Source organism: Hipposideros armiger, unplaced genomic scaffold (genome assembly GCF_001890085.2).
Source record: "Hipposideros armiger isolate ML-2016 unplaced genomic scaffold, ASM189008v1 scaffold_43, whole genome shotgun sequence".
Lineage (NCBI taxonomy): Eukaryota > Metazoa > Chordata > Mammalia > Chiroptera > Hipposideridae > Hipposideros > Hipposideros armiger.
The window spans coordinates 555861-571696 of record NW_017731393.1 but is presented as its reverse complement, the minus strand read 5'-3'; the positions used below and the strand labels follow the sequence as shown (position 1 = coordinate 571696).

The following is a 15836-nucleotide window of genomic DNA, read 5'->3' as shown; positions in this document are numbered from 1 at the left end:
CGGGGGGGTGGGGGGCAGACCTCCCCGGTGAGGCGAGGGACATGGAGCTGGACCCTCCCAGCAGAAACAGCCTTGCTGCCGCCTGGACCTGGCCCAGTGGCCTCAGACTCAGAGTGACCTCTGCAGCCCTCCTCCATGCCTTCCCCCCTCCCCCACCCTCCAACTCACTCGGGCCTGGTGGTGCCCAGACTGTGACACTGTCTTCCTCTCCTGCCAGCTTCAGGGCTGCCTCAAGGGCCCCCAAGGTTGGCCCAAGCACCTTGGTGTGGGGCAGCCAGTGTGTCCTTCCTCCTGGGGCCTCCCTGACCTCACTGGCATGTTTGTGAGCCTGGCCCCACTCGGTGAAGGCCACACGGATCACACTTCTGGGTGTGAGGCCCTGAACGGGGACAGGCTGATCCACAGAACAGGCCACTCCTGGTGGTGGCAGCAGAATGCCCTGCAGGGGAGGCCCCAGGCACAGCCGGCGCCACTGGGCACAGCTGGTGTGGCAGGGGGTACAGGCCCTAGGGGGGACCCCAGGGTGGCAGGAGCAGAAGCGGCCAAAAGCCGAGTGGCTGTGGAGCTGCAGGTGCTTCGGTAGGAGGCAGCTGTGGTCCTGCCCGCACTGTAACTCCAGGCAGAGAAAGTTGGTATTTGGAGATGATTCTCTTTAGATGCCAAGCCTCCCGAGGTTGCCAGATGTCTGCCCGTGGGTGATGGGCCGTGCCGCCTCCCTGCCTGAGCACAGGGGCCGGGGTGCCTCTGAGCACCCCCGGGGCGGGGGTGGGGGAGGCACAGGTGGCGGGAATGCAGCCCTGCACCCTGAGTGTCACAGGCCGCTGCTGGGCCTCAGTGGGCCTGACTCTGAAGGTCACTCGTCCATCCCCGGAACTGCTGGTCATTTCCAGAGCTGAGCAGGGGCCAGAGGCTGTCCTTCTGCCAGGAGTGGTGCTTGTAGGGTTTCTCTTCCCTGCAGTGGGGCGTGGGTGAAAGTGGCCATTGCACAGGCAGAAGTCAGGGGAGAGGGCAGCTGGCCTCTGGGCGGGGGCCACGGCCGCTCACCTTCACCCACAGCCTTGGGAGGCTGCAGCTCCTAGAATGTGAAAGGCACTGCGTTTGCGGTTGGCTGGGGCTACGCTGCCTAACCGACCTACTCACTGAGCAAATCTTGCTGCCAGAACCTCAGTGGTTGTGGCAAGGGGTAGACAGAGCAGGGGCTGCCCCAAGTTCTGGGGTTCTGCAGGTGGTAGAGCCGCCTGGACTCCTGCTTTTCCCAGACCACAAGGTGCTGAGGACAGAGTCCAGCCAAGTTTAAGTTATTTTCCCTTCTCCTGACAACACTTGATGTCGTATTTATTCACCTGCCTGGTCTCGAGTGAAAGGACTTTCCAGCAGGTGGACAGGTGGGTGCATCTCCTCGGCTCTCCCTCCCTGTATGTGGGTGGGCAGCCTGTCCGATACTTGGGGGCTCGGAGGCCCTGGACTCACTGCAGACCAGAGAGAGCTGGGTGAAGGGCACCCCTGCTTCCGATTGTCCTGCCCCGGCCCCACCTCCAGAAGGGCCATGGGACTTCCTGCTCTGCAAGACGTGCTCTGTGATCGGGTGTCCTCGTGTGCGTGCATGCGTGTGCCCGTGTGCATCCCACAAAGGGCAGGGCAGCGATGGGCAGCCCGGGATGTGGCGGCGGCCCTGGTTTTCCCCAGGGGTTTCCGTAGGGGAAGAAAAGTACTTTCCTGGGGCAGGAAATGGGCCTTAGTTATCAACACTGGATTCATTGTTTTGTGCTAGTCGTTACTGTGAAGTTCATGTGAAGAGAAGTGGTCAGTTTTTAATTTGATAACCGACACAGTTCAGATGAAACATATACATATATATGTGTATATCTATCTATCTATATATATATATATACACATATATATATATATTTAAGACACTAATTGTGTGGGATCAAGTAGAAGAGGCGTGTGTAGACACATTGTGGGTGGTGCCTGCTGTGTGGGGTTCTCCAGGGCCCACCCAGCCTCCCGCCCCTGAGTGGGGGCGGGGGGGTGGAGGGGGAGGAGGTGACCTGGGCAGTCAGTTGTTCACACTCGCTGTTGGTGGGAGGTTTTGTGTGCATACAGCCGTCTACTGAGGCAGCCTGGATTCAGTGCTGTTTCTCTGTGTTCACATCGTCGTCTTCATGGTGACAGTGGTGAATAAATCCCACCCCATGTGGAGATGGCCCGATGATTCCTGGGGAGAGCGTGTGTGGGGACAGTGGGCACTGCTGGGCTGGGCTGGTGGGCGTTGGGTGGGTATTCTGGGAGCCCTGTCCCAGATGCCACCACCAGCCGTGCCCATGAGGGAGTGGGCTGGGGCAGGGCTGCGGACTGCTGGCACACCCTCTTTCCCCATGTTGCCCCCCACCCTACCCTGAGTTTGGGAGAGGAGTGTCCCAGGGAGGCAGGTTTGTGTTGGGGGGCAGGATGCAGGCTGGCACCAAGAAGGAGGCCTTGTGGCTTCTTGCCCCAGGGGGGGAAGGGGACCTTGCTAAGCAGCCATGAGCCCTGGGGCTTGGGTCTGAGGCCTCCTGAGCCTGTGGTTCTGGGTCCTCCTGTGCTCCCGCCTTCCAGAAGCCACCCCGAATCCCCTGCCCCCCCCATCTGCCCTGCCCCCTCCCTCCACACCTCATTTGTCCCCCAGCTCCCTCAGAGGCCTGGGTTTGGGCGAAAGGCAGCCGAGGCTTTCTGCCTCCACTCGCACCTGTGGGCCTGCCTGACCTCTAGAAGGCCTGAGGAAGGGCAACGGGCAGAGCCCATGTGTGCCCCGAGCCCAGCCCTGGCCAAAGCACCCTCCAAAAGGGGCAGAGCTGAGGCAGGGTGGGAGGACCGTGCTTGTCAAGCATCCTTAGGGGTCATTGGGCTGAGCTGATCTGACCCTTGAAGGGCTGATCTTTAAGGTCTTCCGAGTCCAGACCTCAAATGCAAGTCTGTGCTTCTGGGAAGCGGTGCCTGGCACCTCCCTCATCCAGCCTGCCTTCCACAGAGCCGCTGTCCTGCAGGGAGGCCCTGTCTTGTTCCCAGCTGGGCTCATGCTCAACCCTGCCTTCTCAGAACTGGAAGGAGGCTGTTGCCATGCCAACCAGGCGAGGGTGGAGATGCCCTTGAAGGGAGGGGCTGCCCTGGGAGGGGGCTTCCGGGGCCCATCCCGCCTGTCCAGCTCTACCAAGCTGTGCTCACACTCAGCTCACGACCGGAGCCCGTTCCCGACCGGAGCCCCGTTCCCGGGTTCCTGAGCAGGGTGACCCTCCTAGAACCCTCCCTGGAAGCCATTCAGCCTCACCCCTTGTCTGTATGGTAAACTGAGGCACCTGGAAGGGCCTGACTCCAGCCCAAAGTCAGCTGGTAGCAAACCCAGGACTTCCTCCCCCAACTTCAGGAACCCTGGCCGCTGCCTGGCAGTGCTGGCCTGGCCCCCGTGCTGTCAGACCTGCCCTCCCGGCATGCAAGGGAGCCCCCAGGGAGCCGGGTCAGACCAGGCCGGAGGGCTCCCAAAGGTCCCGGCAGGGTGGGCTCTCAGGAGCCTCAGGGTGCAGCACAGGAATGGCAGTCCAGGCTGAGGGCCGCCGCAAAGGTGGCAAGACAGGCTGAGAGGTCGGGCGGTGTGTGAGGCTGGGGGCTGGGAAGCAGGGAGGGGTGGGCCACCACAGGGCTGGCAGCCCCTGGCCTCCCCCACATGCTCTGCCCCTCGCCCTGGGGTCAGCCAGCTGCCCACACCCGCCCCTGAATTCACAAGTGGCGCCACAGCCTGCCATGGGAGGGAGTTTCACCCCGACACCCAAGGAGCCTTAGGGTGTCTCACGGCGCAAAGATGGCTGCAGGCCTGCCTCCCCCACTTCCTCCGGGCTTCTCTTCCCACCTCAATCCCCTCCTTGTTCCCTTCTAAGCCCAGACCCTGCGCTGACACTGTCATTGTCATCACTGTGCTTCCCCCTCCCCTCCTCCATGGTCACCTCCACTGCTGCCTTGGAGCTGTGGCACCCCCCCCCCCCCCCGAGGAGACTGAGCCCTAAGCCGAGGCCGTCCCCAAGCTGAGGGCCTCGTGCCAGATTGGCTGTAACTGAGGCCTGGGTGGAGACGCCACTGTCTCCTTCTACCTCCCCTGCAGCCCTCAAGGTTCAAGGTGTTTCTCAGCCCCCAGCCCCTCCAGCCCCACCATGCGCAGAAGGAAATGTGTGTGTATGGAGGGAAAGGGACCTGCCTGGCCCACCCACCCAGTGAGGAGAGGGGGCCACCTGGTCCCTGTCCCAGTCACCAGCCCTTGTCCTTGTCCTCATGTCACGTCTGTCTCTCTTCCACCTCAGTGTTCTCACGTGTCAAGTGGGGACAATGGCAGACGGGGTTCCGGGTGAGGGGTGATGCCCAGTGAGCACAGAGGCAGTGCTGCTGCGGACGGTGAGCATGTCAGGGGCCCAGCTCCCCGGGGCCGTTCCCAGGGCTTTGGTGCTGGCCTGGCTGGGTCGTGGGTGCCAGCAGCCTGAGCAGCGTTGCTGTTGGGTCCTGGGCCTCCTCTGGTAGCCGCCTGCCAGGGCACTATCCTCCCGCAGCTCCTGCAGCTGTCACTGGCCCAGCCCCCTGCGGAGGAGTGCACCCTGGTGGCAGTGGAGGAGCCTGGGGGCCGCTGGCTGGAGGGCTGGGGTGGTCCCAGACTTCGCAGCCAGGAGTGGCAGAAAATGCTGCCTCCGGAACTTCTGGGGGCTGGGGGTGGTTCAGAGAGGCCAGCTGAGTGTCTGGCACAGCCACCCACCCCAGGTAGCCCCGCAGAGAAGTCAGTGGAAGGGAGTAGGATGCGGGGGGCGGGGGGGATCTGAGGGAGCGGGGACTCAACTCCCCAAGCTGGACCGAAACAGCTGTTTTCACCAGTGTGGACATAAAAGTCTGTGTGAAGAGAAGCTCAACTCAGGTTCTGGACCCAATTCCACTGTGTGTGTGTAGGGGGTGGAGATGGGGGTCCCCACACACCCAACAAGCAATTCTGACACTAGCAGGGTGTCCTACAATTTGGCTCGATTCTGACACTATCACCCCAGAAATGGCGTCACATCCCACAGGTCAAGGCCCAGTCCTACAGGACTCCCTGTCCCCCACTGCGGACGCCAGTCGCACGTCCAGGCGGTCACCTGTGCTTCTGACCAGGTAACTGACGGACTATAGGTGGGAGGGTCCCATGACCCCTGCCGTGTCTGATTCATTTGCTAGAACAGCTCACAGACCTCGGGAGACAGTTCACGCACCAGGTCACTGGGGGAGGCCTCAGGAACAGCCCGGTGGAGACGGATCTGGCCAGTTGTGGGCAGCGGGAGGGGCTCTTTCCCCCATCTCCACGTGTCCACCAGCCTGGAAGCTCCCAGAAGCCCGTCTTTCTGGTCTTTATGGAGGCTTCAGGACACGGGCACGGATGATTAGCTGATTGGCCATTGGCGATCCATTCCACCTCCAGGCCCTCTCCCCTTCCTGGAGGTTGGCGGAGGGGCTGAAAGTTCCAACCCTCTAATCACAGGGTTGGCGCCCCTGGCAACCAGCCCCATCCTTGGGGGGACCTTGGGTCTTTCCAAGTCACCTCATTCACATAACAGAAGACACCTTTGCCACTCTCATCACCAGAAATCCCAAGGGTTTGGGTGGCCTGGGCCAGGAATGGGAATGAAGACCCGATATGTATTTATTATAAGTCACCATATCACACTGTATTTCTTTTTATTTTAAAGATTTTATTGGGGAATTGGGGGAGGGAACAACATTGGGTAATCAGGGAAGGGAACAGACAAGCTGCCGTCCTTTTGTTCTTCAGTCTAGTTGTGGAGGACGTTGCCCCACTGGCCCGTGTTGCTATTGTGACCATTGCACTCCTGGCTGAGGCAGATCAGTCGCCGGCCATTGGACGGCCACCCACAGCGGCCCAGGGCAGCTCACACAGGCTGCCAGCCACCCACACTAGCTGCCGCCCACTCACGGCAGCCCACAGCAGCCCCACTGCAGCCTATGCCGTCGCTGGCGACTCATGGCAGCCCAGCTCCAGGTCGAGCTGTTGGTCACCATCTTAGCTGTAGAGGGCAGTGTCACTGGCCCTCATGTGGGATCCGAATTGGGGTCCTGCTGCCCAGAGCTCACACCCCCAAGCCAACTGAGCCACTCGGCCGGCCCCCACACTGTATTTCTTTAATGGTTGTATTTGTTTGCTCCAGGGGCCATATCACGGCTCCACACCTGGGCGGCTGGAACAGCAGAAACGAATTCTCTCCAGTCCTGGAGGCCAGAAGCCCCAGGTCAGGGGCCTGCAGGGCTGGTTCCTCCTGAGGCCTCGCCCCTGGGTGTGTGGACGGGCCTTTCCTCCAAGTCCTCACATGGCCGTCCCTCTGTGCCTGGCTCTGTCCTGAGCTCTTCGGAGGACACACTCGGCCTGGACTGGGGCCACCCCATGACTGCATTTTACCTCGATCACCTCTGTAAAGACCCTCTTCCAAATGCAGCCACATTTTGAGGTCCCGGGGGTTAGGACTTGAGCATACGAATTTGGGGAGACACTGGTGTTTCAGAGGCGCAGGGAGGCCACAGGACCCTGGCCTGGGAGCTGGGAGGCCCAGGTCCAGCCTGGCTCTGCCCAAACCTGAGCCTCCTGCAGTTTTCTCTGTGAAGTTTGTTAACATTCCCATTTTCACCCTCCATGTGCTGGCCAACTCATGGGCAGTTGGGCACAGCTGATGCCACCAGGCCACCTGGCATTCAGAACCACAGCTCAGGGGACCCTCCTCAGGGCCCCCAGGCCTCATCCCGTTCTGCCCGCACCCTGCCTGGCCCATCATCACCCGAACCTCACATCCTCGCCCACTGCGCCCCACTGCTGGCTTTCTGCATGAGATGGACATTTTGTCTTAGGGCACACTCTTCCCAGAATGCCGTGCGCTGTGTCCCACCTGGCTGTCCCTCCCAGACTCTGCTTCCCCTGCAGTGTCACAGTCAAGCTGTTTTTTCCATCTGCCTCCCCTCCCCCCACTAGGACCAGGAAGGGAGGTGGGGACATCTCTGCCAGGTCCCTATCACAAAATCCCAGCTCTCTTGAGGCTCAGCCCTGGGGGGACCCCTGCCTTCCTCCCCTGTTCTCAGAGGCTCTAGCTCCAGACGCTGCCTCCTTCACTCCCCCTCCAGGCCGAGGCCAAGGCCCTCCATCCACATCTGCAGGAAAACTCGCCCGCCCCCTGCCATGTGTTCAGCACCCTCCATCCCCTCAGCCCCCACTCCCGGCTCTCAGGCATGGCCAGTGGCAGCACCCATTCTGGAGACTGAAGTTCAGACTCCCTCATGCGGCACAAGCTCCATTTCCCGTCGGCCTGGTCAAGCAGCTTCTCGGTAATCACCCTTTGGCCTTGTGGTTTTGAATCCATTGACCTGGCCACCTTCCCACCATCTCCCCCTCCCCTGTCCAGGCCCCCAGTCCCCGCCCTCTTTTCCTGCCAAACTCCTTGGCAAAACCCAAACCTGGATGAATGCAGATATTCCCTTCACTGCACAGCCCACGAGAAAGGAAGGGCAAGACACTCGGGGACTGCGTAGCCTCACTCACAATAATGTAACCAAAGAGATGCAAATAAACGGCACGATGTCTGGGAATGCTGGCATGGCTAGGTTGGTCCCCCTCCTGCCCCTGCCATGGGTAACAATGAGAAATTCTGGACAAAAATATATAGCTTTCAAAAAGCTATTTGAAGGCATGGATTGAGTAAAAGGCAGAAACTGGAAAGAAACCCACCCTTGAAACAAAGAGAAACAGCAACCAGTGAGATGTGTGGTTCGTGGCAGCAGGTCTGACGGACACTTCTCAAAGGAAGTTGTATGACAGACGTGGAAACCAGCTCAGCACCATCGTCGTGGGGACGCAAATGAGAGGCACAGTGCGATACCACGACACGGCCACCCCGAACTTCGAAAACTGGACATACCAAGCACTGGTGGGAATTCAGACACGGCCTGCCACGTTGGAAAGGGGTGGCCAGTTTCTTTCTTTTTTAAAGATTTTATTGGGGAATTGGGGGAGGGGAACAGCGCTGGGGAGTTGGGGACAGGGGAACAGACAAGTTGGTGTCGTTTTGTTCTTCAGTCTAGTTGTGGAGGACGTTGCTTCATTAGTCCATGTTGGTATTATCATTGTGCTCTTCCCGGGTGAGGCAGATCAGTCGCCGGCTTCTGGATGGCCGCTCACGGCGGCTGCTGGCTGCTCACGCTGGCTGCTGGCTACATACGGTAGCCCATGGCAATCCACTGCCACAGGGACTGCAGCCTACGCCGTCGCAGGTGACTCTTGGCAGCCCAGCTCCAGGTTGAGCTGTTGTTCAGCATCTTAGCTGTGGAGGGCAGTGTCACTGGCCCTCATATGTGGGATCCGAACCGGGGCCCTCTGGCATCCCAAGCCAGCTCTTAACCATCGCGCCCCTCGGCTGGCCCTGGCTATTTTCTTAGGAAGTATACACCTATCATTTGTCCCAACGATTCCATTCCGAGGTGTCATCCAGGAGAAATGAAACAAGTCCACAAAAGCACCTCACTCAATGTTCAGAGTGGCTTTGTCCACATGACCAAAAACTGGAAACCCGAGTGTCCAGCAGTTGCAGAATCGACACACTGATTCACGCAGTGGACAGCATGCAACAACCGAGGGAAGGAGCTGCCATACACATGACAATGGGGTGTCACCGCTGTCAGGGCAGAGAGCACACATCTGTCAGAGCTCCTGTGCATGGGAGAACCCCTGACTGGGAAGGCCACGAGGAACTCTGGGACTTGTGGACATTTCTTGAGTTTTATAGAGGGTGTGCTACGTAGGTGTAGCCATTTGTCAAAATTTAGCTAAGATTTGTGCATTTCAGTGCATGGACTATAAAGATTATGACAATAGTTGTGGGAGAACAAGGACAAATGAAGGTCTAGATGTGCCCGGAATGATGGCTAGAGAGCTGTGGAAACTGGTGATGGGTGCAAGGAGTGTACCCTACAAGGCTGTGGGCAATAGCTCTGTCATACGTCGCCGGCAGGGTCTGAGTTGGCACACAGCTGGTTGGGAGGGTCACTTGACAACTGCCATCCACATTACAAAGGCACAAATGCTTTGACCCGGGAGTTCCAGGACTTGTCCTGAGGCTAAGCTCGCACATGTGTGAAAGGACTTCCATGGGAAGTGCTAGCGAGTTGTTCGATATGGGAAAGCACTGGAAAAGGTGTCAGTGTCCCTCCCAGGGGACTGGATAAACACGCTCCTTGTGTTGCACGGGATACTATGAGACACGGAAATGAAGGCACTCTGTAGGCGTGGATGGCGCAGAGCCATCTCCTAAGACATTAAGGGAAAGTTACAAAGTGCAGAAGCCTGTGATAGTTCTCCCTCCTTTTGAGGAAAAAGATGGGAAATTACATGCACATAAATATACCTTTGCATATGCCTAACATATTCCTGGAAGGATGTTCAAGAAATAGATAATGCGGACATTTTGGTCACTTATAAGGAGGGAACTTGGTGCCTAGAGCATGGGAAAAGTGGGGAGACCTTGTTTTTCCTTCCCCCCACCTCCGAGTCGTTGTTCTCAGTCTAGTTGTGGAGGACGCCACTCACTGGCCCAGTTGGTATACCTTGCCTGGCTGAGGTGGTTGCTGCTCACAGCCGCGGCTCACGCCCACTCTCACACTGACTGCTGGCCACTCCCCGCAGCCCAGCTCCAGGTGGAGCCGTTGTTCACAATCTTAGCTGTACAGGGCGCAGCTTACTGGCCCATGTGGGAAACGTACCCGCAGCCCTGTTTTTCAGGGCTAGTGCTCTTACCAACTGAGCTATCTGGCTGCTTGGGGAGACGCCTACCCCTCCCCGTTTGGTTTATTTTTATCTTGAGTCACATTACCAATCATCAGTTACCAATGCAAATGAATTGGAGTAAAATTTGAAGCCTCTTCCTTCATCCACGTCTCCGTCCATTTTCCTGTTCTTTCCAACAAGACATCTCTGTGAGTGCTTAATTCTGTGTACTTTCTATTTCCTTTTCCCCAAAGTATTGTTTTTATCTTTATTCTTTGTCACTAAAAGATATACACAGGGGCTGTGCCCTCGCCCCACTTGTCTCTGCCTTTGGGTTTCCACGATTACTCATTTCTTGGGGATTCACCAGTGTTTTTTTGTAAATACAAGCCAGTATTCCTCCTCCTCATCACCCCAAAAGGTGACAAAGCATGTATGCTGTTCTGCACGTTGCTTTTTTTTTGCTTAAAAACAGGCCATAGACATCTTTCCACATCAGCACATGGACACTTCCATGACCTTTGCTTTGTACACAGCTGCAGTGTTTGATAGCGTGGTCAAAGCTCTGCAGATCGCCTCCTAGAGATGGACACCTGGGTGGTTCCCGAACTTCTGCTGTTGTAAGCAAACAACCTTGTTGTATCCTGTGGCACAGGGAGGGACAAAACACAGAGCCCAGTGGGTAAAAGCACCTGCGAGCCTGTCAGGTCACTTGCCCCCATCTTCATTCCCCTGGCAACCTTGTCAATTACAGTGCTATCAAACTGGGAATTTTCAAAAGCTGATGGGTGAAAAACGGCACCTCAGTATCATTCGAACCTGCATCTCTCTTACTGAGTGAGGTTAAATAGCTTTTCCTGTGTGCATGGGTCACCCAGGTTCCCTCTGGGTTGAATCTGCTTGATTTTAATTTATTTTTATTGGGGAACGGTGTGTTTTTCCAGGGCCCATCAGCTCCAAGTAGTTGTTTCAATCTAGTTGTGGAGGGCATGGGGATCGAACCGGCAACCTTGGTGTTATGAGCACTGCACTCTAACCAACTGAGCTAACCGGTCGCCCTGCTCATGTCTTTTGCCCACGTTCCCACTGGGCATTTCCACTTCCACTCCAGTGTTAAGGAACTCACCATTTTTTTCTTTTTTTTTTATGGTTTCACTTCTTTGACATTTACACTTTTGATCATTTTAGCTTTAACTGGTTGTGACCAGGCTATGGGCCTAACTTTACCATTACTCAGATTTACTAAAACTGTCCATCTTCACCCTCCCTGGCCAGAGAGCAACCCCGATGGCATGAACTCCCCCTCCCTCTGCCCCGCCCACCCCCTCCCCGCAGCCGCCGCACAGCTGTGCTGCATGCAACTTCAGAACGTGTTACGCTCTCTGGCGGGGCTAGTGCTCTCATTCCTCTTCTTTTTTCAGAGTTTTCTTAACCATTTTTGCTCGTTCATTTTCCACGTGAACTCAAGACTGAACGCATCTAGTTCAAGGGGAAAAGCTACTGACTCTGCCATCCACTCCGACACACCTTCTCTCCCGCTACTCCACCGAAACTGCTCAAGAAACCAGTTTCACTAGGCCCTCACATCATCTTACCCCCCTTCGATTTTTCAGCAGCATTTTGCTCAGCTGACTCCCTCCTTCCGACGCACGTCTCCCGCGGTTCTACCTCACTGGCTGTTATTCACCTCCCGGGTGGGTCGCTCCTGTGCTCACTGGCACGCCTCAGCCTCAGCCCGGCTCTCTCCCGTGAATGCCCATTCCTCAGTGTCTTTCCATCGTGACAGGTGCCACCTTTCGCCGGAGCCTCCTAAACGGATGCTGCCTGCCTGAGCTCCCCTGACTCCACTCGCACATGCGACACCTCCACACACCCGAGAACCTTCCAGGAGCACACAGTGAAATGCCATTTCCCCCCACAAACCCCTTCCTCGCCCGGCTGCCCCCACTCAGTGGATAAAAGCCCCTGCGAGCCTGTGTCCACGCTGGGAGCCTGGACGGCACCCTTGCATCTTTCCTCCACCTCACTCCCCACGTCCCACAGAAAGTCCTGTGGTTTCTGCCTGCAGAATATATCTTGGTGTTTCCACCTCCAGGGCCAACACCGAGTCACCCTCCGAACAGTTACGGGGTGGTCTAATAACGGCATGAATAGAGCCTGTCCCCTGCGCGCGGGGACTCCCCCACCGGTTCTCATGCGATCGGAAGGCCGTCCACGCCGCTCGCCCGAGGGGTCCAGCCCCAGCCTTCCCGCCGACCGCACGGCCCAGCTCCCGCCCCGAGCTTCGGCTTCGGAAGGACTGGCGTCACCAGCCTTGGACCTTCGGGCTCGGCGCTTTCATGCCCGGCTCAGTCATCCCTGGCGGGGCGGCCGGAAGAGCAGGGGTTGGGGACCGGGACTGGGGTCCGAAAACCCGGGGCACCTCGGGTCCCAGGCGACACGCCCCCCTCCTCACGCTCTACTAAGACCCGCCCGTTTCTTTGATGCCCCCCGGGGGCGTTTCTAGAAAGACACCTCGTCACGTCCTGCCCTCCCCGACTTGACGCCGCAGCGAGACGGGCGGCGGCGAAAGGCGGGCGGCGGGAGAAAGCGCCCCGCACGGCCGACCGCGGAGACAGCGCGCCTTCCGGGCCAGCGGGTGGGCAGCCGCCACTCTCCTCCCCCACCCCCACTTACCCGGAAGCCGCCGGCCGGCGGCGCACGCTCGGCTCCCCCTCCCGCGTGCTCGAGTCACGTGGGGCGGCGCGCGTCCCGCTCCGTGTGTCCCCCCCGGAAACGCGAGCCGGGGCCGCTGGTTCCGCCCCGCAGCGCTGGGTGGTCGGGTCACGTGTGGCCTGAGGCCCCCGTGTGCGCTCCTGGAGGAGCGGACCGTGCCGTCGGCTCCCTGTGTCCACGGGGCTGCCCGCGGTGCCGGCATCCTGCACGCTCGATGGGAGTCACTGAACGAATGAGGCACAGCCGTTCGCTGGACCTCGGCGCTGACTTACCCGTGGGATATACCTGTTGGACTTCCCTGTGCGCCTCCTTGCTGGGCGGCGGCGACCTGAGGATGGGGACCCTGTCTTTCTTGGAGGGTCCATCAGTGCCTGGCACTGTTACTTAACATTGGAGGCACGAACACACCATCCTCAAGCGCCCTGCGGCCACCCAGTGTGGACAGCAGGGCCTGAGGAGCTCCCCAGTCGGCTTCCGGCGACATCTCGCTGGCCAGAACCGTGTCACACACCCAAGGCTATTCAGCACAGTTAGGGAGGTGGGCTCTCAGCATGGGGGTGAGGGGAGAACAGAGTTAAGGGCTGCGGTGGACACCTATCGCGGTGGCTGCCCAGCAGTTTTGAATATCCTTTCTGCCTTTTGATAGTTCCCACATCGTGAGTCCTCTTTCCCAGTTAGAATTCAGAAGGACGCCGTTGGCCGGCCTCCCCTCGCCAGCAGGGGCAGGCGGCGGACCTGCCGTGTTATGGGGCTGCGACACCAGGACATCTGGGCTCAGCTGGATCTGCTCCCAGCAAAGGCAGCGTACTGCCGGGCTGGAACGGTGTCAGCTTCCTGCTGCTGCAGAGAGTGGCTCCGGGTTTGGTGGGGACAGCAGATCCCTCACCCAGACCTGTCTGACGGGGGTGGGGGGGGGTGTCTGCGCACTGTTCCCGGAAGCTTAGCCTGCTCTGTGAGTCATCTTATAGCTCCTTATAAATCCCTATCTGCTTAAACAAGCTAGAGTGGATTCTGTTATCCGAGGTGGTTATGGGCTGGATTGTGTCTCCCAAATGCTGTGTTGAAGTCCTAAGCCCTGCTACCTATGAATGTGACCTTATTTGGAAATAGGGTCTTTATAGGTGTCATCAAGTTAGGATGAGGTTGTGAGGGTGGGCCTGAATCCTATACGACTGGTGTCCTTATAAGAAGATGGGAATTTGGACACACACACGCACATACATACAGACAGACAACAGTGGAGAACACCATGTGACAACAGAGGCAGAGACTAAAGTGCTGCAGCCACAAGCCAAGGAATGTAGCACCGGCAGCTGCCACCAGCAGCTGGAGGAGGCAGGAAGATGGGAGCCCTTGTGATACCTCAAGTCCATCTTAAGAAAGTATGTTCAGGCTTCTTTTATGTCAAGGGAAGGGGACATGGAGGGGCAAGAGGTGACTGACCACTGCTGACATCTGGGCACCAGCAGGGGTCCGAGGAGGACTGTGAAACTTCCTTGTTCTTAGCCTGTTGACTCTAGTTGATGTGTGTCTGGTCATGAGGTTCCTGCATATCTTTGATAAACAATCATGATTTTTATACATACTTGCCTGTCTCCTTGGGAGAGGCACTTTCTGGTAAGGGGCTGTTTCTGTAAAACTCAAGCCATGAGCAGAATTCCTCTGAGGACTGGTGTGTCTGTGTGCAAGACTAAGCAGGAGATACTAGCTTGAAGGCCATGGACACCAAGCAAGCCTGAACAAGAGAGAGTCGGAGAGGCCAAGCATTTCACTCTGTTGCACAAGTGGCCGTGCAACAGACCAGCATGGTGTCCCACCTAGACCAGACCTGGGGCGGAGTCTGAACAAGCAGTGCAAGCAGGCTCAGGATATTTGGGCAGGAATTCTGGGGTTTCAGGTTCCCAGAGCATGGTAGAGAAGGGAAGGGGTTAGGCTGTGAGGGGCATATCCCCTGTGTGGGAGGAGGGCCAGGGCAGGGGACTGTAATGAACAGGCCCTGGGACAGGGCCCATGCTCTGGGGCTGAGGGCCATACTGCCCACCGCCCTCTACACTTCAGAAGTCGGTCACTGCTTCTGAGTTAGTTCTCTAGGGCTGTTGTAACAAAGTGACATAAGTTGGGTGGTTCGCAACAAGAAATTATTCTCTGGAAGTTCTGGAGGCCAGAATTTCGAGGTCAGGTGTCGGTAGGGCTGACCCTTACTTTAACCACATCTGCAAAGTCCCATTTATCATGTGAGGCCCCATATTCACAGCTTCCAGGGTTCCAAGGATTAGTACATGGACCTCTTTGGGGCACCATTATTCAGAGTTGCCACCCCTGTTATTCAAGTCTTTCACGGGACACTACTTTCAGTTCCCTGAGGGATGTAATGTGTCGTTGGGTTACACTTTTGGCAAGGTCGGAGTGCTGCTTGGCCCTTCCCGCCCATGGCATAGTCAGAAAGAGGTTTGGTCTTTGTCGCCAGTTCCAGGCACAGAGCTCCTAAAACCCTGGGAATTTCCTGAGTATCAGGAGTGTCTTGTTATCTGTAAGGAGCCCTTTTTAATAATACCTGCCTTTATGCTAATGAGGTGACATAGGGTGGGGCCCCTTGATAGCTTCTAGATGGGGCTATCTCCAGAAAGACCACGTGAGTAGAGGGTTGGACTTCTGGGGATGGGGTGGGTGCTGGAGATGAAGCGCCATAAAACTGAAGAACAAGGTTTGATGAGCTTGGTGGTTGGCAAACACATCCATGACTCAGGAGGGTAACACCCCCCAGTTACATGGAGACGGAAGCGCCTATGCTTGGGACCCTTCCAGACCTCACTCTGTGGACCTCTCATCTGGCTGTTCATCGGTGTCCATTGTAAGAAACAGGTAAGTGTTTCCCTGAGCTTTGTGAGTCGTTCTGGCAAATTATCAAATCCAAGCAGGGGGCATGGGAACCCCGATCGTCGCCTCAGTCAGAAGCACAGGTGACAGCCTGCACATGGAGTTGGCATCTGCGATGGCATAGTCTCAGGGGACTGAGTCCTCGGTCTATGATGTCTGATGCCATTGCATGTAGACGGTTAGGTTCATAGGGCACTCAGTCAGTGTTCACCTAGACTCGGGGAGTTGCTTGGTGTGGGAGAGCTCTGGGAGCTGATGTGGAGATGACGCTAGTGACCAAGTCTGTCTAACTTTAGTGCATTCAGGAATGGGGGAGGCAACCCAGGACAGGTCCTGGGGCCCTCTGGCCCCACTATGAGATGGACTTGGGCCAAACTTACTCCCCAAGCCTCCACGTTGACATGGTGGTACTCAGAGGCCCCAGTGGTGTCCATTCAGAGCA

At 57.4% G+C, this 15836-nt stretch overlaps 1 long non-coding RNA gene across 1 annotated transcript; it reads right to left on the bottom strand.

Annotated features, from left to right (window-relative positions):
* Positions 1-8826: 8826 nt before the first annotated feature.
* LOC109381000 (uncharacterized) lies at positions 8827-12561 on the bottom strand. Its single transcript, XR_002123606.1, has 2 exons — positions 12479-12561; positions 8827-10446 (listed from the first exon to the last, which is right to left on the bottom strand). It is a non-coding gene; the product is annotated as an uncharacterized LOC109381000 (long non-coding RNA).
* Between the last annotated feature and the right edge of the window lie 3275 nt (positions 12562-15836).